General features: G+C 48.8%; 1 long non-coding RNA gene across 1 annotated transcript in view; it reads right to left on the minus strand.

Moving 5' to 3' along the window:
* Positions 1–5039: 5039 nt before the first annotated feature.
* LOC142363148 (uncharacterized) overlaps positions 5040–24039 on the minus strand; it is a 78219-nt gene continuing 59219 nt past the window's right edge. The window contains exon 3 of the long non-coding RNA XR_012765533.1: positions 5040–5577. This is a non-coding gene — a long non-coding RNA (uncharacterized LOC142363148). The remainder of the gene's footprint in view (positions 5578–24039) is intronic.

The raw sequence follows: 24039 nt of genomic DNA on the forward strand, positions 1-24039 counted from the left end.
ATCGCGATAATATCGCCTGTGTTTTCGCTCGCCTTCTGACGCGAAGCCCTGAAGTCGTTGCGGGGGCACCGCGTTTACCTCTTGATCCCGACGGCAAGAGGGGAAAAAAAAAAAAAAGATATATCTTCTTTTTTTTTTTTTTTGCTAAATTTCTGGACCCTAATTGAAGACAAGTGGCAAATGGTTTTTATTAAACCCCCCCTCCCTTCCCTCCGCCTCCAACTCCGGGTGTTTTCAGACGAACTGCGCAAACCTCCGGCAACGCGCACGTACGAGAAACATTCAATATTTCGCCGTTTAGTAATATATTGATATCGCCTGGTTTTGTCTCTCTTCCCAAGCTCAAATTTCGTGGAGGCGGCTGCTCGCAGCACCCCCCGGCCAGCCCTTTGATGTGACCGTGCCAGAGACCGCAGCAAGGGGACCCGGGAGGGACGGGCATTCCCGATGCCCCTCCGCCTTCCAGCGCGACCTGGGCACAAAGGCTGCCGATGCTCAACCCGGTTACAGAGATTTCCAACTCCCCCCCCATTGCTCCATCATTTTATCTCACACGGTTTCGCACCCCTCGTTTGCGGGAGGGGGCTGTCAGTTTTCCCCAGACGCTGGGGGCTCCCCGCAGTCCTTGGGCGGATCTGGCCCGACCGGACGACACGAAATGATTTTGCCGTTTGCCTTAAAATCGGGACAGATGTGGACATTTGTTTTTATCTTATTTTCCGTTTAACGCCCAGGCGGCGGCGGCTGCTGCATCGCAGCCCGCCCCGAAACGAGAACTAAAGGTACAAAAGACGCCGGGGCTTACTGGTGCAGAGGGGAAAAAAAAAAATAAAAAATTTAAACATGTCTATTTTTTATATCCTTTAAATCCTGGCACTCCGGATGCCGCCAGCCACCCCGTGCCCGCCCCGTTTTCCCTGCAAGAAGCAGCGCTCGGGCATCCGCGCTGCCACTCCGCGCCCGCGGAAAGCCCCTGCGAGCATCCCACACCCCCCCCGCCGCAGCACACGGCCGGGGAACCCCCCAGCCCCGGGGAAACCCCAACCCAGGACTCAGCACGACTCTTGGTGGAGGTGGGAGGCGAGCAGGGGGTGCTGCCGGCAGTGCCCCAGTCCCCTGCCCCTCTCCGCTCTCCCCTGCCCCGCAAAGAGGTCTGCAGCTTCCAGCCTCACTGCAGCCGTGTCGTGTCGTCGTCCCCCCCCCCCCCCCGCCATATGACCAGTAATTATCTGTTTGCTTTGAACACCCCTGGGAGTTTTCCTCCACATCAGTAAACATCTTCCAGGTCCAGCATTTGTCCTGCATTCCCCCCCCCCCCCCCCCTCCCAAAAAAAAAGGCCCTTTGACCCTCCTCAAAAGCGATGCTGGGGGCAGGGTCTCAGCCCACCTTGCCATAGCGCCAGGCCATGCAAGGGGACGATGCGCAGCCCCCCGTGCACACCAGAGCTGGTGCTGCATTCCCAGGAGATCCCACTGAGCCGGGCTGGGCTATTCCTGCCTCCCCAAACCTCCCCCAAAGGGGACTTTCTGCCCCCTCACCCCAGCTGCCAGGAGGCAGACCTGGAGCCGGTGCCGTCTGGGGGACCAGGGTCGGGACCACGCCGAGGGGAGGTGGCTGGAAGGGCAGAGACCTCCCAGCTGGAGGTCAGCCTCTGGGGACAGGAGGCCACCTGGGTAGGGACGTGTCCTAGGGGCTTCTCCCCCATTTAGGACACGGCAGAGCTGAGGGGCAGCACCCCACGCCGAGGCCAAGCCTCACTTGTGTGCTGGCATGAGCCACAGCGCAGCCTCCTTTGTCACATGCCTTGAGTCAGAAATATTGCCACTCCCAGGGGTTCTGCACAGACATGGCGAGAGGGCTTTGCCTGCCCGGGAAGCAGCCCCCCGCCCAGCTTTGTTGGCAGAAGGAGAAGGGACCCTGTGGCAAAGCACCCGCTGGGATTGCAGCAAAATAGGTACAGCTGCAGGTACCAGGAAAGGCTCAGCATCACCCGCACACACCTGCCAAAGGCAGAAGTCACTGCCAGGTCTCCAATATCAAAAAGACTCCCTTAAAATAGTTTCAAGTATTGGTGTTTCAGAACAGCACTGCTGCTTCATTCCTGCATCCTCCACCTCTTTGCATTTCTTGAATTTTTACAGGGCACAGAGATACATTTACATAGGTTTTTCTCCTCTAAATAACAAATTTAGCAATTCTTAAAAAAAAATTTAAAGGTAGAAATAAGAATAAACACACAAAACTAATCCAAAATCTGGGAAAACATACAGGATAACTTCCAGCCCCAAAAATCTGAGCAGTATACACAACTTCATGCTAAAGTAGCCTCCTCAAGCACAGGGAAAAAAAATTCCAGCTCTCCAATCTGAATTAGAAAACGTTAGAAGTGACCACTGTTATCAGCCTCCTCCCAAGATGCTGGGAGGGCACTGTGCCAGGCACCCCTTGCCACTGCCACAATCACCTCCCCGCAGCACACAAGGCGAGAGGTGGCTGAGCAAGGGGCTGAGAGTACCACAGGGGTGTCCCCCCCTCCCGGGGAGCCCACACGAGAGGAGACGGCGGGTTCACCCTAGACAGGGACGCAGCACATAAGATCTGTGCTGCAGCAGCACAGAATTCACTTCCCAACAGTAATGGCAGTATTGATCTCTCTAAACGGTAGGATTTGGGCCTTAAGGTCTTTAGCTCATTTTTCCACGTGAAAGGTTTTTCCACCTTTCCCCTAGTGCCACGCTGGGAAGGGAAGCAGCTCCCGGCCACGGCAGCTCTCGCTGCCGAGCACAGCTGGCAGGAGCACACGCTCCCATTGCGGAGCAGCACCAAGACCCCACAAGTCACCCACAGGTTTGCACCCATCCCACTCGCAGAGAAACACCAAAGCTGCCCACACAGCTGCCCCAGCAAGGAAACATTCACCAGGAGAAACACAGCAAGGTCCAAAAGCAGCGCTTAAATACCTTTGAAAAAATCTGCACTTCAAATACTTCAGAGAATGGCTGATGCAAGTCCAGCAAACCCAGTGGGTTGGAGCCACACTGGAGGTGCAGTCCCAACCAGTAGTACTCAGAAAATACTCCATCCTCCTAAGTCACTCCTCTACATGCTGCAAAACTCACCCCTTAAGATATAAGCCCAGTCTTAACTTACTCGAGTCAGTGATGTTCCTCACCTGCTGACGGCTGGGGCAGCGGCCAGGTGCTGTGCGGGTGTGAAGTGCTAAAGCACCAGCAGCACGGGGCTGGTTCGGCTGCCCCAGCCCAGGGTCAGAGCCCTGGCAGAGGTAAATCCCCCAGCCCCATGCTGCCGCTGAGCTGGTTTGTGCTTCTCGGCTTTGACGAGGATTCAGCTGGAGGAAAACAGGCAAAAATTCAGCCTGGGATCTGCAGAGCTGGGAACAGGATTTCTAGCCTTACACTGGAAATGATATCCATTTTTCCTATCCATTTTGAATTTTCAACACATTCATGTCAGAGTGATTCTTTTGTAAGTGTAGATTTTGTTGCTGGAAATTATTTTACACACATTTTTAGTATGAAGATGGGAAACTAAGTGCTCTCCATGCCATCCGCCTGGAACAGCGCATCCAGGAACAACACACAAATGGCTACTTCAGCGTTCTTCTCCGTGGGGTGCAAAATAATTTGGGGTCCTCAAATCCTTGCTAGGAGGAGAATAACACGTAAATAAAGCGCATGGCCTGAGCCCTTCAGCAGTTCCTAACTGTTGCTGATACTGATGGCAACTAACTGTGTAAACACCCTTGGGAAGAGGGTCTTGGGGCCCAGCGCACGGGGCCGTGTGTGCTCTCAGCCCCACCAAACGCCCGGCAAGGACGAGTCTGTTGGAGGTGCAGGTGCTGGCATTATTTAGCTGACGTTTTACAGATGCTGCTGTATAGGTTTCTTCATACATTCAGCATAATTTTGTATTTGTTACTGAACTCCAGACAGCAGCTAGAAAAATTATTTGGGTTGAAAAGCTTTTGGAGTGTGAAAGCAGATGATGCCTAGCCCAGCTGTGGTATCACTATAATAATATATATCATTATAATAATTTCCACCTTGAGAATTAGGAGCTGCATAAAATCACAGCATACAATTGATGTTTAGAATGTAAACTCGGCACCAAGTTCTCTCTGTAGCTGCTGCAAAACTGCACACAAATCTCATCACAGGAACAGTACTATTGTTTTTAATGGATTACATTTTATTAGATTTTGAAGAGTGTTCACATCATAAAATGCATGCAGGAAGTACTGTGTATGTAAAACACAGCCACATTAATTATGAAAGCAAGTAAATGAATCATACATTACTGCAAATATATTATGCATTGCTTACATCGCTTTGCCATGGCATGTTTGCACGATAGAAACAGAAACTAGAAAGGAAGGCTGGAAAAAAAACAAACTAAGAAAAAATAACAACGTTTGCTGAGGAGGCAAGAAGAAAGAGGAAAAGCACAGAGGGAAGATCTGATACCTTATTTTTATACAAAGACAAACTAATGGCCCTTGTGGTATTTCAGTACCCGGGCACTGCAAACCGAGGAGTTGAAGAGAACTCAGGGGGTGATTTCTCCGACAAAGTTACGTATTATTTTGATAACAGAATCGTATGGCGTATCTCACAGAGCATGGCCAGAGCTCACAGATTTCTCTCTCTTTTTCACAAAATGACTTTTCGTGCCTGTTTGCAGTTTTTAGCAAAGAGTTGGTGGTGTACAATATACGGAGAGTGAACTGGCTTTTTAAGATGATGACTTGTTTCGTGCCAAATTTGCTTTAAGAAACCACTTCAGTTCTGCGCACGAGACTTCATGTTGCTTTGATTTATTACCCGGGATATAAATGGAGAGCTGTCTGGTTATAGTGGAATTCAGAGCAAAATTAAATTTTTCTCCTATAGGAAGAACATCACTACTTCACGCAGCCAGAACACATTATCTTGTCTGTAAAGCTCTCGCTGTATGCTCGTATATTAGGCGGGGAGGAGAGGCATACCATGAGCCTGGGGAGATAACACACATTCGGCTCAACTTGCAGCCAAATCACGATGCGATGTAAAGCTGCTGATCCATCTCAAAAACTGCAGAGCAGGCTCCTTGAGTACGGGAAAACACAAACCCTCTGGCACCCCTGAGCTGGGTCTCTCTCCCCTCGCTGGGGTCCGTGCTGACTCGGAGCCCGTCGCTCCCGGCCGGCAGGGAAGGCAGCTGCCTGCAGAGCTGACGCTGGCGAGCTGGGCTTTTCTTTCGGCAGCTGCGTCTCCTCAGCAAGAGGTATTTTCCAAGTTGGTTGGTTACCCCGCGGCTGGCGTTCCCGCTGGACCTGCCATGCTGGTTTGATGTCTACTGGTGGAGAGGGGCAAGCTGGGCTGGGGGAGCGGGGCAGGGGCTGCGAGCCCGGGAGCGGCAGCAGGAACGGGGTCTCCGGTCCCATGAGCAGCACCGCTGGCCTTCCTCCTCCTGCCTTCCTCCTCCTGCCTCTCTCCCAGGGGCCCCGCTCTCCTGTCAGCATCGCGATGCTGTTGGCACCTGGCGGGTCTAATTTATCTTCAAGGCTCCAGTGCAAACTGCAAGAGAAAACAGAATTTGCAGTTGGTATCATGCTAAAACCTCGCCAGGCTCTGCCCAGGCAGCAGGGATCTGATCCAGCAGCCCATGCCCAAAAACAACCCTCACCGGATCTCAAGAAGAGTTTTATTTTAGGCTCAATTTGGCACGCAGATGCTTAACTGCAAGCGCTGCTCCACCCTGCGTCTGCTCGGCACTCTCTGCCATGCCACACCACTGTAAGACACTGCAGGGACAGGGGGAGGTTGCGGGGCGTTAAACCTTACTGAAGACTTTCACCTTTGTCACATATTGAAAGGACCTTTCCATTAAGCAGTTCACGTTAACGAACCCTGCAGAGATGTCTGCTGAATTTTGCTAGAGCAAAATCTGTGAAAGAAGGGAATTTGAAACAGTTTGAGTTTGGGATGAGCTAAGCCCGAGGAAGAGGAATGCTGAGAGCAGACACAAGGGCAGGCGCTGGCTGCTGGCAACCTTTCTGATAGCTGCGGCAAACAGCACTGCTCAATAACCTCCCTTTCAAACTGTTGAGGGACTATGACGGTTCTGGCACCTCATAGACACAAATAGTTTTGAGAAATATTGAGGTTTTGATGTCAGCTCTTATTGCCCTGTAAGTCTGAACACCCAAGAATACCAGTTGCATTTTCATTTCCATGTTAGACCTCACCTCACATTTCTGAGATGAAATAATGGAAAAATGTTGGTTGGAAGGGTCCTCTGGAGGTCTTGAATCCAACTCCCCTCCCCCCCCAGAGCAGGGCTAATGTTGATATCAAATCATAATAAGCTTTACAGTATGCAATCTGGAAAAGCCATGAAGGAATTACATCACACTCCTCTCCCCGAGTGGCTTTGGTGAGATCTTCCACATCAAATTCTACCTTTGTCTCACTTTTGGCTGGATAAATTATCCTAGGGAAGTCTCAGGGGTTGTACTGAGCACAAAACTGGATTTTCTAAGCCCGTAAAGCTTTTGCTGCCCCAGTTACAATTCACCATCCATTCTTAAACCCTCAAACACTGACCTAAGTGGCTGTCCTGGAGAAGGATGTGGGCCACTGTGTTTAAATGGTTTGGACTGGGAGGGGGCCAGAGCCCGCTGAAATCTGTCTCTTCTGATCCTGGTGAGTTTTGGGTCAAACCCTGAAGAAGAATGATGGGGCCAAAACTCTTGGTGTGTTTTGTACCTGGAAAACGCTCCCTCTCTGTGCCAGGCTGCCACGCAGCCCCTGGCAGGGGTAAGGACATGGCCCGGGTCCCTGCACAGCCTGCCCTGGCAGCAGACAGCCCTGCCCGCCCTCCTCCAGAGAAACAGAAGGAGAATAAAGTGCAATTAAAAATCTAGGAACCTCGCAAATGAATCAGGCCGATCAAAACCTTGGGGATGGGCGATTTGCATTCAACAAACCCCTTCATCCTCGTCCACGTTCAGCTTTTGCTTCCAAATCTTTCAGTGTCACCCATGCCAGAGAGCGGCTGCAACACCAACGCTTCAAATTTAGGGACTTTGGATCAGCGTGGGAAGCTCAGCGGCGTGACGCTGGGACCTGCGGGACCCCACAGAGCATCTCTCTTCCTCAGGATGCAAATCTTTCCTGCTTACCACGGTCGGCTGGAGAAATCCACCTGATGGGGGGACCGGTTGGGTGCTGTTTCACACCATCCGGCTCCCATTAAGTTCTTAACATCACAAGGAAAACCGCTGTGGCACTGGTGGCAGGCAGGGACCAGCCGATGGCTGGCACATCACGTGTCAGCCAGGCAGCCACGTGGGCTGGCGTCGGGCTCCATCCCTTCTCGCCCCGGGAGGCTCCGGTGCAGAACCAGAGCTCTGCTCCCCTCTGTCTTACATTTCCACCACCTTAGAGCCAGTAAGGAAAACAAAGCCTTTGGACGCTTTCTGCTAGCTCCAGGCAATCTAGAACCTTTGCCAAAGAATTACATAGAGGCGGTGTTAGAAAACAGGGTTGTCTCCAAAGTCTTTAGAATACAGAGGCTGCAATCAGCATCGTTCCTGGCAGGCAGGCAGGCAGGCAGGGAGTCCGACCTACCCATCAGGACCCCGTTTTGCGACTTACAGCAGCCTGTCAGGAAAGATCGATAGTTGGCATGGTAACAAGCTCATTTCCCAAGAACAGAGCTCCTTTTTATTAAATTTGGCTGGCTATTGATCAGTTCCTGATCCACGTATCAAAACATGACAAGCACTTAATGAATCACAGATTTTTATTGAGGCGAATAAAAAAATAAGAATATCACGAGGCAGCTGGGGACTGCTGCCTGCTCCCACGCGTGGTGCGATGGCTGCAGCCAGAGCCGGGCACGGTGCAGCCAGGGGCTGCTCTCCCAGCCCAGGGCAGGGATGGAGGACGAGCACCAGTGTAACCTGCTCTCATGGCAGTTTCAAGACCATAACCAGAAGCTCCTGTTTTCCCCTGCCACGGATGTATCTTACAGCAGCATCCCTGTCAAGCAGCTTGTTGTGCTGTGCGGGATTTTATCCCCCCTCCCCACTCGCTGTGCTGTGCTGGTTTTGGCTGGGATAGACTTAATTTTCTTCACAGTAGCTAGTAGGGGGCTATGGTTTGGATTTGTTCTGAAATCAGTGTTGATAATATGGAGATATTCTCGGTGTTGCTGAGCGGTGCTTCCACTGAGTCAAGGCCCTTTCTTCTGCTTCTCACCCCACCTCACCAACAAGCGGGCTGAGGGTGCACAAGAAGTTGGGAGGAGACACAGCCAGGACAGCTGACCCCAACCGACCACAGAGATATTCCATGCCAGAGGACATCACGCTCAGCATATAAATTGGGGGGAAGAAGAAGGAAGGGAGGAGATGTTTGGAGTGATGGCGTTTGTCTTCCCCGGTAGTTGTTATGCGTGATGGAGCCCAGCTTTCCTGGAGATGGCTGAATATCTGCCTGCCGATGGGAAGTGGCGAATGAATTCCTTGTTTTGCTCCGCTTGCGTGCGTGGCTTTTACTTTACCTGTTAAACTGTCTGCATCTCAACCCACGAGTTTTCCCGCTTTTACTCTTCTCATTCCCTCCCCCACCCCACCTTGGGGGGAGCGAGCGAGCGCCTGTCTGGTGCTTAGCTGCAGGCTGGGGTTAAACCACGACCTGTGCATGGCTCTCTGCTGTTTGTTAACAAGCAGTGAAGCTCTGTGGTCCCTCCTCACGGCTCCCAGCCCTCCAAAGCCAGCGGTTTCCCACAGGTTGCTCTTTGACCCTGAAACTTCTCCCTCTCCAGTGAGCTGCCGGTTCCCAACGCATCTGCAACCCGCAGGTAGCACAGCCGTATCTTGCTGCAATGAAGTGATTGATACGGTCAGTCCAGCAGACTTGCTGAAATCATCTCAAATCATCATCAAGTTTGTGTTAAACTTAATTGCCCTGATCCTCCCAAGCAAAGGTGTTTGCATCCTTAAGCACATGGCCACAGCCCGGGCAGCAGCCTGGCCAGTCCTCACAGCAGCCTGACATCCCTCCGTGTGCCGCCCTGGGGTCCGCACTCCTCCCATTTGCCATCCCAGAGGGTGGGTGGCTCTGGTGTGGCACAGTACAGAACTCTCAGCTCTTCCACAGGAGCGATACAGTGCATCAGGAAAATGATATGCGTGTTCAAATTGCTTTAACGCGCATTTACATGAGAGATAATAACAGCTCCAAAGGCTTCTTCCAGCCTATTAAATAATACTCACTTAAAATAGTGTCTGAATTCATGCTGAAATGACAGACTGTAATAATCCAGTCATATTCATCTGGCATATACAGCCGACTGTAGATGCTCAGAAAAACTGCAAGATGTATTTATTTACATGATATGGTGTACGATAGCTGATTTTTTCAGGTCATCTCCTGTGACTGGTCTGATACAGAGAAGTTGCTGCAAGAGGTCTTTCTGTCTCCCTCTGTCAGATATTTTAAGAGGAGAGAAAACACTGTGACCACACACACAAGTGCATCAAAGATTCCAAAAAGCTAATGGTTCTCCCAACTAGGATAACAGTTCTGGACACAAGATAAACACTCCAGCCATGACCCTGCCCTCCCTGGAGACCATTGCCACCTCATAACCAATTTATTCATGGTGAGGTCCACAGTTTCAAGCACCTACACTTAAGGAGTTCTTAAAAAACTGCCAAAACTTTTAACAAATCAATGCACAGATTTCAAAAGGGCTCAGTCTCTAAGGCCAGGTAATTTATAAGACTACGTTTGACACCTGGGGAGTTTGAACCCCTCTTCCGCTGTCTCAGCAAAGAGCAGGAGCCCAATGCAATGAGCTACGAGGTAGGTGATGGTGTTCTGAGGCCAAAGGAGCTTTACTCCTCAGCCTTCCATCACTGTGAGCTATGTGGCACTGACCCACAGTGATGTGTGGCAACCCCTGATGTGAGCATTTGTGCGTCCTGATAAGCGTCCATCCCCTCTCCGCCCAGGACACTTCTGCTCTGCACTGACAAAGCTGGTCAAGGGCAAGTCCTCTTTGGATCATTGAGCTGAACACAGAGCGACTCGTGAGGCATCTTCAAGCCTTCAGCGGAGCTGAGCATCATACAGTAATACCACCATACACACTATGCAACCAGCAATATCTACTCTGCTTTACAGGTGGGAAGCAGAGCCCAAACAGTTTACCCACCTGCCACTACACCAGTGATGCTGCACTGTGGACAGGCCTCCAAAGCACCGATGCTCAGTGCTGTGCTTTGTGCCCCGTACACAGCCACACCTGCGTAGACACTTCAGGGCACACTGCTGTTGCTCACTTTCCCACAGGACCATCACCGTACACCACCTGGGCTTGCTGACACTGGCCAAGCACCAGTCTGAAAGGTCATGAGAAGACAGGCCGGGAAGCAGCAGTTGCTTTTTCTCAGGCTTTCGAGAGAAAGCGATGCCTAGAGAGCAGAGCAGAGCAGAGCAGAGCAGAGCAGAGCAGAGCAGAGCAGCCCCCACGCCAGCTGGGGATGACAGAGTGCCCCAGGTCTGCAAAGTCACTGACATTCTCCTCTTCGACTCAGAGCAAAGGATGAACCTTTTCATCACATTACTCACGTGTTTTTCCAGATGCTCAAACAACAGGAAGAAATCAGGTTAAATCAATAAGTAAGTGGACAAGAGTGATTGTCTTTGTCATCACCTCCCTCTAAGGGCAATTTTGGAGAAGAAACGAGAGTGCTGCCTTGCCCATTTGAAAGCTTAGCAAATCCTGCCAACATTTCCAGTAGAAGAGCATCATGTTCCTGTTTGTTCACTATTTCAGACTGTACCTCCAGCCCTGTGCGTTCCCTTCCCAAGAACACTCAAGCCAGAAGCAGCTACCTAAGCAGCCTAAACACCTGAACATGCCTAAAGGCAACCACCACCAGATGTATCTGGAGATACATCAAATCCATCATGTCATTTAGCTGCTCCTGAAGTCTGACTCTGTAGAAGTGGAATCCATCCGGACTGGCATTAGGCATTTTAGTTGCAGAGCAGTGGGCATGGCCTGCCTTGAGATCAAACAGCTGAGCTCCACGTAGAGCCTGGGAGCAGGACCAGCCTCACAAACCACAGGCGTTTTTTCCCCACACAGCCCCAGGCTACCTGGTGCCATCCCCTACCCAGCTGCAGAGCTGAAATTCAGCCAAAGCAGCTCAGCAATCCCCAGGTGGAGAGCTGCCCCCAAAACCCAAGCATTTCCCCTTGGCTGCTTGTCCCAAAGATGCTCAGAATGAAGTCAGCAAGGGCGACGCTTTCTGCTTACAAATTAACATGCAGTTATTCAAGTGGCCGCTACAAATTCCTGAGGAAAGCGGTGGTGTGTGTTTGTGGGAATCGGCCGTTCGCCACTTTGAACTGCTTTTGCCGCAGCAGCGGGATCTCAACAGAGCCCTGCACTCGATGCCGGCGGGAGGCACGGCAGTGCCCACCGGCTCTCCCGGCAGCTCCGCCGCTCGCTGCGAGGGGCTGGGAAAGCTCCCGAAACCCACAAGCCCACAGCAGAGCATCCTCGCTCTCCTCCAAACTTTCTAGGGCGGGTAAAGGCGGTGACAGGAGAGCAGAGCGGAGGGACTTAACAGCCTGATCTTGCGCTAGGGTTTGATTTAAGTTAGAAATAACATCTCTCTTTCTCATCTAGATCATATTAGGATTTTGAAAGGGCAGTCACGCAACTTCCCCCGGCAGTTATGGCAGAATCGCTCTCGGAAATGAATGGAGCTCGTGGAAGCATTCAGGACCGAACAATCGGATTTATAATTAGGCCTAAAAAGGGAAGAACGCTGAATAAAAGCAGCACAGCCAATTTTAGAAGAAAAGGAAGTTCTGGATGGAATTCATTGGGGTAGAGCACTGAAGTGGAAATGGAAAGTGTTCAAAGATAAATGAGTTTAGGCCTAAGAGTTTGCTTGACATCTAGAAAATGTGCTAGGAACACAGTGTCAAGAAAAGCTAACGTGAATAACAAAGAAACACAAGAAGTGAGAGAAGAGAGGAAAGAGCCATAAAACTTTGGGACAACAAAGAGTTGCAATTATAGAGGGAAATGTAATGAAGTGTAAAAAATCATAATGAAAGCAAAGATAGAGAATGAAAGGATGATTGCATATTTGCTTAATGCACATCGGAGAAGTGTCAAAGACATGGGGAACAAGGGGTCACCAAATGAGAAAATAAAGCCTTAGAGGAAAGGCACTGAATTTATTGCTTTAAATACAGATTTATTTGCCTGGGATTTACCACTTGAGGGCCAATGACAGAGGCAAGAAACAGAAATGTTTTCCTAAAGGAGAGGAAAAATTTCTGAAGGAGACTGAGCTTTTTGCTTGGACAACCAATCCGGTAACGCAGCCGAACACACCGACAAAATGCTGGGATCTAATGGGGCCTCAGAAACTGAGGGAAAACTCCGTCTAACCGGCCCCAAACACAAGGGGACTAATATTTGCTTACAGACACCGTTTACTGGCACCAGGAGTCCTGTCTCAAAGCAGCCCACCTCTGCAGGTCATATGGATCAGAGAGGGGGTCCTCTGTCAGCCCTGATGGGACTCCCCTCCTTTTGGGGATTTTCCTGGTGGGATGGTGCCTGAAACACCTGCCACATCCCACTTATCGCTTCCCAACATGCTTGCAGCATGGGAGCTGCATACAGCAGGTTAATGCTGTGACCCACAAAATCTTCTTCCCAGGTCCAGATCTGCAGGACAAAGCGTGATGAAAACCAGCCCAGGTTCTCCTGCATGGTGTTCATGGTTATAAAGAAGCAAACTCAGGTTTTCCCAGCTATGGGGAAAACTGAGCTTTGCTACTATTTGAAATACAGACAAAACCCTGTTACCCAAAAATATATCTCTTGCCCAATGAGAGGGTGAGCCCTGGCTCTGTGTTTACAGAGCTGTGGCTGTTTTCTGATTCCAGCAGAAGAAAAAAAGCTCTTTCTGTAGAATGGTGTTCCCATCTGTCCTCTCCCACAACCCGGGGACCCACAGGACTTCAAATACTCTTTTCTGCCCTGAAATGAGGAATGGCCACAGGCTGGGGGTCCTGCTTTGTGGGGGCAGCCAGGAGAGGACAGCAACAAGGGAAGAGGCCAGTTCCCAAAACCACGGTGAGGGGCAGGAATCAGAAGCTAATGGAGAACATGGCTTAGACTGCTCCATTGCAAGCACTAAGGAGCAGCACTGGATGGGACAGGAGGCATGGTAAGGATCAGTCCTCACCTTGTCTAAATGTCCCAGTGGTGGAAGCCCACGTGGGTGCTGGATGACCCCAGCTGAGGGGTTGGGGTCCCTGAGGAAGCACAGGATATCCCAGGGTGGCTCAAACCATCTCTTCCCTCCAGCACTTCCAGGGCTTGGTGCCTTCAGGAGCGGCGCCAAGGAGGAGCTCACAGCCTGCAGCAGCCCGGGACACCCATGGAAAAAGCAAAAAGGGAGTGGAACAAGGCTTCTAAGTGCAATTTCCCTCAAAACCCCTACAAACAGCAGAGTGACACTCTGGGAATGGAATCCTACTGGTGCATTTATCAACCGAGAGTTATCTAGACAACTAGTTGTTTTCTTTAATTTAGGACTAATTTTGTCCCACCAGCTTAAATTAAAGCCCCCAATAGGATAATTTCCTCACAAGCATAATTTTGTTACAAGCTTTTCATTAATCCAATCACAACTTCTATAATATTATTTGGCAGTGGATTGAGACTACATTAACCACAGGGGTTCGTGCACATTGTCTCATTTCTGATTAAAAAAAGTAAAATGAGTCCAATTAAAAATTCTTTCAGTACTGTCTAATATGTGAAACTCCCCAAAGTCAGGACAGAAGCATCATCATTCCAGCCATGCATCCTGTCTGCGGGTGACAGCAGAAGCTACATGCTAATGTCAGCCATACCGATGTGTCTGTCCGTCTGCCCAGCTGCCCGTCGTAATATTATATTTAAAGAGAATTGCCAGGGTGGAAATATTCATACTTGGAAATATTTTTCTGTGACTTTGGTGAATTTCCTCTGGAGTATTTTAGATTGGCCTCAAGTCTCTTTCAGCTCCCTGAAGTCTTATTCGAAGTGTCCCGGGCCACGATACATATATTCAGCACACGGCAATTCCCTGCAAATCTCATATTCACAGCAAGAAATGGAAGAGAGAGAAACCCAGTGATGGAAAGGTCTTGTGGCAGTCATAACATACACAGCGTTGTCAGATGGAGAAGCTTCAGCTCAGAGACATGCTAATGTCGAGGAAGAAAAAAAAAAAGGAATAGAAAGCAATGGGGATTTTAAAGTGAATTGAAGTCTTAAAAATTGCACTTTCTTCAAGCCATACATGATCACTCCTGACAGAAATTCTTCAGGCACATTGACACAGAGAAGGGAGGTGACAGAAATTCCTTGAAATAAACACAACAAAGGAGTCAAAAAGAAAATCAAAATTAATCTAGGCTGTATAATAGAAATATTAAAGCCAACAGAATCGGTTTCCTTCTTCTCCGTGAGTGAAAACCTCTAGGTGTGGAGGAGCAGCTCCAGCCTCGGGAGAGCAACGTTTCCCTCTCCCCTGGGCAGGCAAAGCCAAGGCTCATGAGAAGCATCAATGTACCGCTCTGTGACCTGGGCCACATCCCGAGAACCATCACAATGGCCTGCACCTTCATCTTGTGGTGGGGCAAAGCCCACCTGGAGGCATCCGAGAGGGGGCTGGAGTTGGCCAATGTGCAGGCAGGGGGAAGGCAAGAGGCAGCGGCTGCTGACAGACCCATGCTGAGGGCACAGTGGAAGAGGAGGCCCAAGAAGGCACAACAGAAAAGGCTTCTTTTTCCCCCAGAAAACAAGAAGGCACCAAAACACTCCTGAATTTGGGTCAAACACGGCAAATGTTTCTGGTGGGAAATAAAAAAAGGGTGTATTTCAACAAAGCAAATATCTTGCATGGACATTTCAAAGACAAAAAGTTCCCATTCCCCATGTTAAGGCTGTATTTGCATTTCAAATTCACCTCAGCCCAAATGAGAAAAAGAAAAAGCTTTAGAAGAACCCAGGGATGAGCCCCAAAGCTTGACTTCTCCTGGATGAAACCCGCTTGTGTTTGCCATGCACCTTTTGAGCAGCTCAGGCCAGGCTGCCTGGCAGTTTGCTGGGCTCCAAGCAGGTCCCCAGATGCAAACCCCCCTAATTTTTGAGCTATTCCCATGCCGTGCTGCTGGGAGGAGGAAGAGAGCTGTGCTTTTGTCCCCAGTCTGTACACAGCATGGCCGCGCTGTGCCCCGGCCTCCCTGACCACAGCACGGGAATGTGAAGTCTCGGCCACCACTTTATTGAAAGAAGTTGGCATCTGCGTCCTTCCATCACCCGTAAAAGTCTCAATTCCTAATTAAGCTCTCATTAAGAAGCATACCTGCAGTGGCCAGATGCCAGCACAGTGCAATGGGCAGGAGCTGTTACTCCTTCCCTGGCTTTACCTTATACACAGAAGGCAGAACTGAGCAATGCCAGAATTTCTGTTCTGTGCAGTAACTTAACATTTTGAAATCCGCTTCCCATCTGACTCAAGGACAAGTCAAGATCCAGAAATTGCCCCAAAACAAACAACAATAAAAAATTTCTCTTGGGGCTACCCAGCTGCTTCCACACAGGAGTCCTAGAGCATCGAGAGCTGGTAAAACACGAGCCGGCGGCAAGTCCCACGGCGAGTCCCACCCATTTTAGTTTTCCACATTTTCCTGTCCACACTCTCAGAGTAATTAATCTGCTTCTGCTAAACGGTCTGTCTCTGACAAACCTGCCTTTTTCCCAGCAAAAACCAATTCTGCCAGAAAATGTGGAAGGGGAGCTGCAAGCCACAGCCACAGCCCTGCTCCCACGACCACCCCAGCTATGCTCAAGCACGACGGGCAGATCAACACCTCCGGCTCCGAGCTGAGCAGGGGCTGGTTCTCATACCTGAGGATGGCTGCATAGACAGAGAATAAATGGTAATGCCCTTTCATGCCCCCTTAAGCTGAGCTGGTAAGCTCGGGAATGACGGCTTTTCCACCTCAACAACATATTTTTCTGTTAGTTTTGTTTCAAACCCAGGTTAAACACATCAAGGCTTCCTTGCTCAGAAGCGAATGCTGACCAACTTTTGCCTTCAGAGAGGGTCAGGAGGGGGTCACCTTTATACAGCGGCATCGCTCCTCTTCCCTGCTACTCCAGCGATCCCAGCAGATCTCTCACTTTGTCATTACAACTCTTCCTGTTGTGTCCTCAGCTAAAAGGAATTAACTTCTACCAGGCTTGAAAATGGCAGGAGCAGCCAACGAAGCCCGTACTGATAACTGTGGGTTCAGAGGCTTCATGTGATGGTATCCATACATCTCAGCCAATGAAGATAAGAAATGCCCCAAAAGCACGGACTTTCTTGCCACGCAGGGAGGCAATCACGCCTCATCTCTAAAGAAAGGAGTATGATGGAGATCGGTGGAGGTGAGGCGAAAGCAACAGGAGCAGCGCGTGAGCCAGGCACCCCTATATGGGGCATGTCTACAGTAGGCAGTCACACTGGTGTGATTTTTCGATTGCGAGGTGCCGCTGGGTGCTAGGACACCCTGAGACCTGGGAGAATTTCATCCCACCTCGCTGAGCTGCACGGGGCTGTGCAGCTTTGCTGGATGAGGAACTGAGAAGAGGCAGCAGAGCTGGAAATGCAGGGTCAGGGCAGTTCAGCCCCATATTCAGAGGCTCCTGTCCTAGTCCTTGTTGAAATTAGTCTTTGCATGGATACATACAAATAAATCCAGGACACTGCTTGCGTAACAGTAACATTTTGCAGTATCTGGCATTTGCCGCTAGTTGAAGGCTAAGCAAACCATGCTTCAGTGGAGCATAAAATTGCTTTTCCTTTGGAACAAGCAGGGCATTGTAGTAATAGGCAAAACTGTACATCGTGTTAACGGCTGTATTTTCACATTATTGATTTACATTGTGTAATGCCATGCAAGACCTGCTTTCAATGATATGTGCATCTGTCATATCACAATAACTGCAAAAGCCTGGGCGCTGCTAGGAAAATGAAGCGCTGGGGATCCTGGGGCATATTCACATCCATGTGCCCATCATGCGGAGGTGATGATTAGGGGGATGTTGTGGTAATGAGCAGGTCCCAAGTGTGCGATATGTAAATCAAGGCTGCCCGGGTCAGCTTCCACTTACGGTGCACATCCAACTTTTTCAGCCTGCTTGCTCTTCTGACAAGGAGAGCGTATGGAAATGGCTTCCTCTTGGCAGCTGCCCTCAGCTATACACGTTTCAAGGCATCCAAGATGGATGGGTTGCTTTTTTTTTTTCCCCCTTTCCTTTCCAACTTTTTTCTCCTGCCGGGGCCAGCTCTCCGCAGCACTGGCGTGGGGCTCTCTATGAGGATCACCAGCGGCTGGGTGAAAGCAGGCAGGGCAGTATGAGGGAGAGCCACTCCAGATGGGGTGTTTGTTACAGGACAAACCGGCGGGGTTTGTTACAGGAAATGTCATCACTGAATACACCTTAAAATAGCAGGATAAATACTCTGCAGATACAATGTTTTGGATCTAAGGGAGTTTACCTGTGCTGATATCAGTCTGAAACATCTTTTAAATCACTATCTAGCTAATGCAAAGCTTGGTTTTGTATTATCTAGCCTGATGATAAATTAGGTAAGCTTTCATTTATCTGTAATATCTGACTTCATTGCTTACATTGGCTCCAGGTGCTATGTATTATATCAGGGAATAGTAAAATAATATTTTTTTCTGCCTTTTTATTTGATTATTTCTAAAGAGATGAAATTTTCTCATTGCTTCAAGAGGAAAGACAGTCCTGGACCCAGCTTGCCAGACCAAGAATTGAGCAACTAGTCTCCAGTTCGTTCCTCAGCTACAGAGTTTCTGGCCTTAGGCAAGTCACTTTGTCTCTTCATGCATCATCCCCTCCAGCTGCAAAAGGCCTCAGCTCTTCTCTGGAGGATGCTGAGAGCAGCAGAATGATAACATCAGAGAAGGGCTCAGCGACCCAAAACTTGCAGAGTGCCATGGGACACCAGGACAGATAGACTGCCCTAAAATCAAACGTCACTTAAATATTTGTCTAGATCGTATCAGATTTAACAATCAGTGGGTTTTCTTTGTCAGCAGACAATTTGGAATATTTAAATATTAGTCTAAGTATCAGCTCTTTCCTTCAACATTTCTAGAGCTGTAGAGATGCCTCGGGTGGGGACCTTGGGGGGCCCTGACATTCCCGGCCACCTTGACCTTCCATCCGCACAGCAACATGTTGCGGCTTTAGACACCAGCACGAACCAGCAGCTTTGGATCCAAAACACAAGTGAGCAGACCAGTGTACCAACATAAACCAGCCATGCAGGGGCTAAGGAAAAGATGTTTCATTTCTACAAAGAACGTGTAGGTATCTCCATGCTGTGATGGAGGTGTCGATTTCTAATTTATTGCTCTCCTCAGTCCTGAAGCAGCTCAGCTCTGTCACTTTGCCAGCACTTCATGGGGGAGATATAATTCCAGAAAATTACTTTCTACCCCAGCTACTTACTACTACACATTTTTAAAGATTTTTAAAGCTCAGGCCAATGTGCTGCCTGTCTCTGCCTTGATGCACTCGTGTCCACCATGTGCTTGTCACACTAGTGAAATGGAAAACCAGGGTTAAATGGCAGCTCTCCTTTTCAGTTTACCTTTAACGGGAAATTAGGATTTTTTTTTTCTTCCTTCCTTCCAGGTTTCTTGTTTTACTCTCTGCCAGTCATAATCTCTTCTCTTTGTTTCAGCTTAAAACATCAGGGACATTTTACCACATTCTGATTTCACATGGTCCAAGATAAAATCAAAGATATGGCATAATCTTAATAATCACTGCCATGGACTGAAAGAAACCATCTAAGCCAAGGAAAGTTTTCATTCTTTTATCACTGACGTTTTCTTTACTAATTGCTCCATTGCATTGGCATTGATTTCTTTCGAGCCTGCTCTATTATCCAGACCTAAAAGTCATTAACTATCAAGACTTGAACGTTGTACATTGTTTTAAATGTTAGTTGTATTCATTAACAGCTAACAGAAGCAACGCAACTCTGAACTGGGGTCTCAGAAGGTAAAAGTCTTTTCAGTTTGTCTTTAAATACTCAGATAAATCCCGTTAGCTTTCTCCACACCATCAAAGCATTGGGATAGCATAAAGCAACTGAATACATAAAAATGTATCTAAACACCTTGTAAATCCCTACACAGAGCTGTTGCCGACACTACTTTTAACCCTAGGAAAACATTTGACCAATTACTGATCAAATACAATACAGCTAAATTTCACCGCCAGCACATCATTTTGATAATGGGTATGGAAATTATCCATTCAATAGCTATTCAGAAATAACTTAGAAAGATTGGTTTTCAGATACTTCTGAGAATCCCAGAATAATCCCCTATAATCACCGTGGTGAGAATCCACCAACATTTTTCCCTTTGAAAAAGGCTGTTTGGGGCGAGAGCGTTGGTGGTCTCTGCCCGTCCTCTGACGAATGCGTTCAAACAATATATCTGAAGTCACCAGCACTTTGCTGGCAGAGGACCGAGGGGTTTCATGCTCTGACATGACTCAGTCGGGAAGGTCTGCCAGAGAGGGAAGAGAGACTTCAGCTCTCCCCAATCAGCTTGGCTTCTCAGGTACACCTCAGCAACCTGCCAATAGAAGTTTTCCTACTTTCTCACAAGGCAAACTTCCATCATTTTCTATCCAGAATCTGGAAGAAAAAAACCCCACAAAACAAAACAAACAAAATAAAGTACCTAAACTAAGCAATAACTACACTTTACACTTCCCTGCTGCTCTGTGCCAGCTGCTAAATGCAACCTAGGAGTATTTCAAAATGTTTCGATTTTATGATCTTTCTTGCTTCTTGGTAGGAGACTGAAAGGACTCATTCTTTCCTCTTTTGGAAAGATACTATTTTCTGGTCTACTTTACTGATTTCATAGTGGTAAAATTTGGTCTTTCTCACCTCACTAGAGGAGACGAAGCGAGAGGGCTGTTGGATGAGGAATGCTTCCCTTCTCCAAAGTGGCAACCAGGCACTGGACATAAGAAAAAGAAGCCCTAGAAATTTCTTGAGCTCTCCTTTCCCCTTCAGTAGCTCACCTTTTGCTCCCTTGCCCAGGTACCGCAGAGTCCTCTAGCCCAAGGAAAACTACATTTCTCTATACTTGCAAATAAAACCCTCAGGGGACCCCCTGCCCTCGTGCCCTCCTTGCCACCCCGCAGCAGAGGTGGAGGTGTCCCACTCCCCTGCCACCCTGACCGCGGTGGCTGTCCCAAAAGGGAGACACAACCTGTCGGTCTAAAGCAAAGGGCAGCTGCTGCCCAGCAGTGCCTTTCGCCCCATCCCGGGGCCAGGCTGCGTATTTATATGGGTAATTACGCAAGGGGTTATTTGGGGGCATAAAAGCCTTACCTGGAAAGCCCAGTTAAAGACCACAGCCCCAGCTTTCATCCAACAGGTGAGGACAGCAAACACACACATGGGCTATCTGAATCACTACTCTCTGTAGCAGTTTGCTACCATCCCAGAGCAGAGGAAAGAGAAACATGTCACCAGCAAGGCACCAGCCTGGGGAAAGGCTGCTGCACCACCTGGACACACGTGCTCCCAGTCCACGCTCAAACAGTAAAGTCATCCTTTCCTGTCCCAAACCTGCAGGTTTCATACCCCAAAAGGGCAGTGCACAGGGGTAAAAGAAGGGTTAATACTGCGAAATACTAGTCTGAAAAAACCTTTTAGATAGCTGTGCAAGGGTCAGTTTTCATTCACAAGCAAATTCACAGAAAGCAAAGAGCAGCCACAAGAGCACGGGCGTGAACACGCACTGCAACAGCCCTGTGCTGGCCAGCCCGAGATCTCCACAAAGAGAGGAAGGACAAGTCACCATCACCTGGTTCATAAGCAAAACCATTTCCCAGTGGCTTGCGGAGTGAATCGCGCACCAAACCCACTCACAAATACTCTGAATCCCTAATGATTCAGGGGTGGACTGACAGTAGTCCAGGACTGTCACACGGTGTCACCGGACGATCCTGCAGCTAGCCAGGTCTGCCCCCACGTCACTCCAAGCCAGGAAAGGGGCTAATTTGGGCGTATGTGCTATTTGCTGTAAACAATTGTGGCAGCTCTATGTTAAGGGGATCAGGAGTGTTTTTGGGGGTGGAGAGGGCACGTACAGTCAGGCAGAGTGGAGAGAGGCGGCAACACCGGGACATGCGACGGAGGGGCTGCGTCCGCCTCTCTACCCGCTGGGCCGAGCCTTCAGCTGCGAGAAAAGTTGGACATGAAGAACACAAAAAAACCCCAAACCTCAGAGGTTTCCTTTCACAGCAGAAAGTGTGGACTTTGGCAACAGCACCTGGGAATCCCGGGCAGTGTTTGTGAGCCGTGGTCCTGGCCAGGGCACAGGACATGAGGCAGCCAAGGAGACCCACCAGCCCCAGCACCTGGGTAACCCTGTGAGCAGGCTGGGCAGCACTCGGGGCAGTCATGCCGCAGGGCTTTTTTATATCAGCTTTACCTTCAAGGCAAGATTATTGACCTTTCCAATCCGGTATTTAACAATCCCCATTCATCCCCACTTTTCCCTTCCCTTCCACTTCGTTCCCTTTGTTGCTCTGTAATGGGAGAGGCAACAAGGCACATATTTCTGCAGAACAAAGCATTATCATCCTAATTATAGTTTCCTGGTGTTTTCTTCACTTTCACCATTTTATTAAAAACAATTAGCTGAGAAGAACCATCTTTTTTAATCTCTAGCCTATTGTTCTCATCTCTCTCTGAATCCAAGGAGGTCTTTTCAGAGGCTATTTTATTCATAATTACATATGTTGGAACAACTGCTCAGAAATTAAGCCCAGAAAGGATTCTGACAATACTTTCCTAGTAGGCTTGGTTCTGCTGCCTCTGAAGTGTGTAAAGCTAACAATTTGATAGAATGTATGTGAAAACAAGGGCTTATTTTCAACAGTCTGTGTAAATGATGAATGCAGCCATGCCATGAGCATTGGCCTAATGGATTGAGGAGGAGTTGGAGTCGCAGCAACATCAGGAGCCAAAGAGTTTTGTTTCACTGCCAGACTTGGCTCCCCTGACTCCTTCAAGGAGTCTGGCTGCAGGCAGGCACGACCATGAGGATAATGAAGCAAAGGATGGGGATTTTACAAGACAAAGATCCCAGCTCCATCCATTTGCACTCAAAACCTGCAGGACTTTGCCACTGGTGTAGACTGGAGGAAGGCTGGCCCCATGGTCTAGTTTGGTCCTGATGCTCCAAGTCTGATTTAAGCACAGACAACTCTAGCTTGAAAGATGCCTGCTGGATTTTTTGTGTATGTACAATTCTTATTCTAAAGCTTTCCCCCCAGTTCTGTTTACCTTACAGGCTTTTATTTAAACTAGTAAAGCTACAGAACTGCAATTTTTCATTTGAAAGATATTTTAAAAATTTATTTATTTTTTTACACTGTGGATAACTTTAAAATGTATCTTCTTCAGTCAACTGGCTTTTCACTTTTTTTTTTTTTTTTTTTTTGGTTTTTTCTTTCATTTTTTTCCTCCCAAGCTTCCCCTTCACCACCCTTGTTAATTATCCACCATTTGAACAAGGGTCTTCTCCTGCCTTGATCCTGCCGTGAAATCACGATGCTATATTTGTCTTTCTAACATCAAAGTCATTTCCATGGTCACCAACTGTGATGTCATAAACACATTTTTAATGGCTTGTTTACAGCAGGGAACAGAAGGAGAGAGGAGATTATGGGTGGAAGGAAACTCTTATCAATACACAACAGTTTTAAGCACAACTGTGAGGCTGAAGCATGCAGAAAACTTGAGGCCAAAAAAATTTCTTTGGTGAAATAGTTTCTCCTGTGAAGCTCATCCCAGCACAAAAATCCTGTTTTAAGGTACCAGTGAACAAGCAATCCCAATGGATTACTATTACGTCAGTCAACCCAGAGTTGTGCAAGGTACTTTCCAAGCTTGGAAGACAGCAAATCCCCGCCCCAATCCATCCAGCTCCTTGTATAGATGACCACACAACACGTCCTCAGCAGCTCCTGCAGACGTTCTTGAGCAGGACATGGTGGAATCTGAGCACTCTTGGCCCACAAAATTTTATTTGTGTCAGGTCACAGCAAGAATCAGAATCCCCTCAAGAGACACTGCAGTTGGACCAGAAGGTCCTTTTCTGTCCAGCAGTGGTTGTGAGACCCCTTAGCTGGTCCTGCCTCTACATGGGGGGTTACCACATGCAGTCAACCATTCTTGAGAAAGGTTTCTCTTGGAGAAGGGCAAATGCCAGGACCAGCTTGAGCCTTTGGCCACAGGAATAGCAAGGTCCTTCAGGCTGTGTGACCCCACAGCCCAGCCTAGTTCCCCAAAAACCCCAAAGCAATGTGAACTACTCTTAGCCAAATCTCTGCTTTGGTAGCAGGGTTGGGACATAGCCAGCTGAAACTGGGGGGTTGTCCTGGTTCCTCATTTAAAGTGGAAAAGCAAACCCCACATGACCTGCATTCCTCTCCCACAGGACACAGCACAGGGATGGTCTAACAGGAGTCCACCAACAAGTCTGGTCTCTGTTTTGAGCTCTGCTGATGCCAATTCCACTTGTCTTGCTTTTCTTGATTCCCAGTAGCTCAAAGCCAGCATCAGCCTTTGGTTTCCAGTGTCTGCCCAAGGCAATCCTACTCAGGCGCTGCCCATTCTCAGTAGATTAAATGGGTGGACCCAGACACACTCCACCTTGGAGGCTGGCTGAGGCAGCACCTGGTGCAGCTCCTGTTGTCCCACCCCAGGGTAGAAATCAGCTCCTTCAGCCCTAACCGGTCACAGCTCAAGAGAGGGTGGGGAAACCAAGTCACACATAACTTCTCTTAGAAGAATGCAGATCTTTTTCATG

This window comes from Opisthocomus hoazin, chromosome 14 (assembly GCF_030867145.1).
Source record: "Opisthocomus hoazin isolate bOpiHoa1 chromosome 14, bOpiHoa1.hap1, whole genome shotgun sequence".
Lineage (NCBI taxonomy): Eukaryota > Metazoa > Chordata > Aves > Opisthocomiformes > Opisthocomidae > Opisthocomus > Opisthocomus hoazin.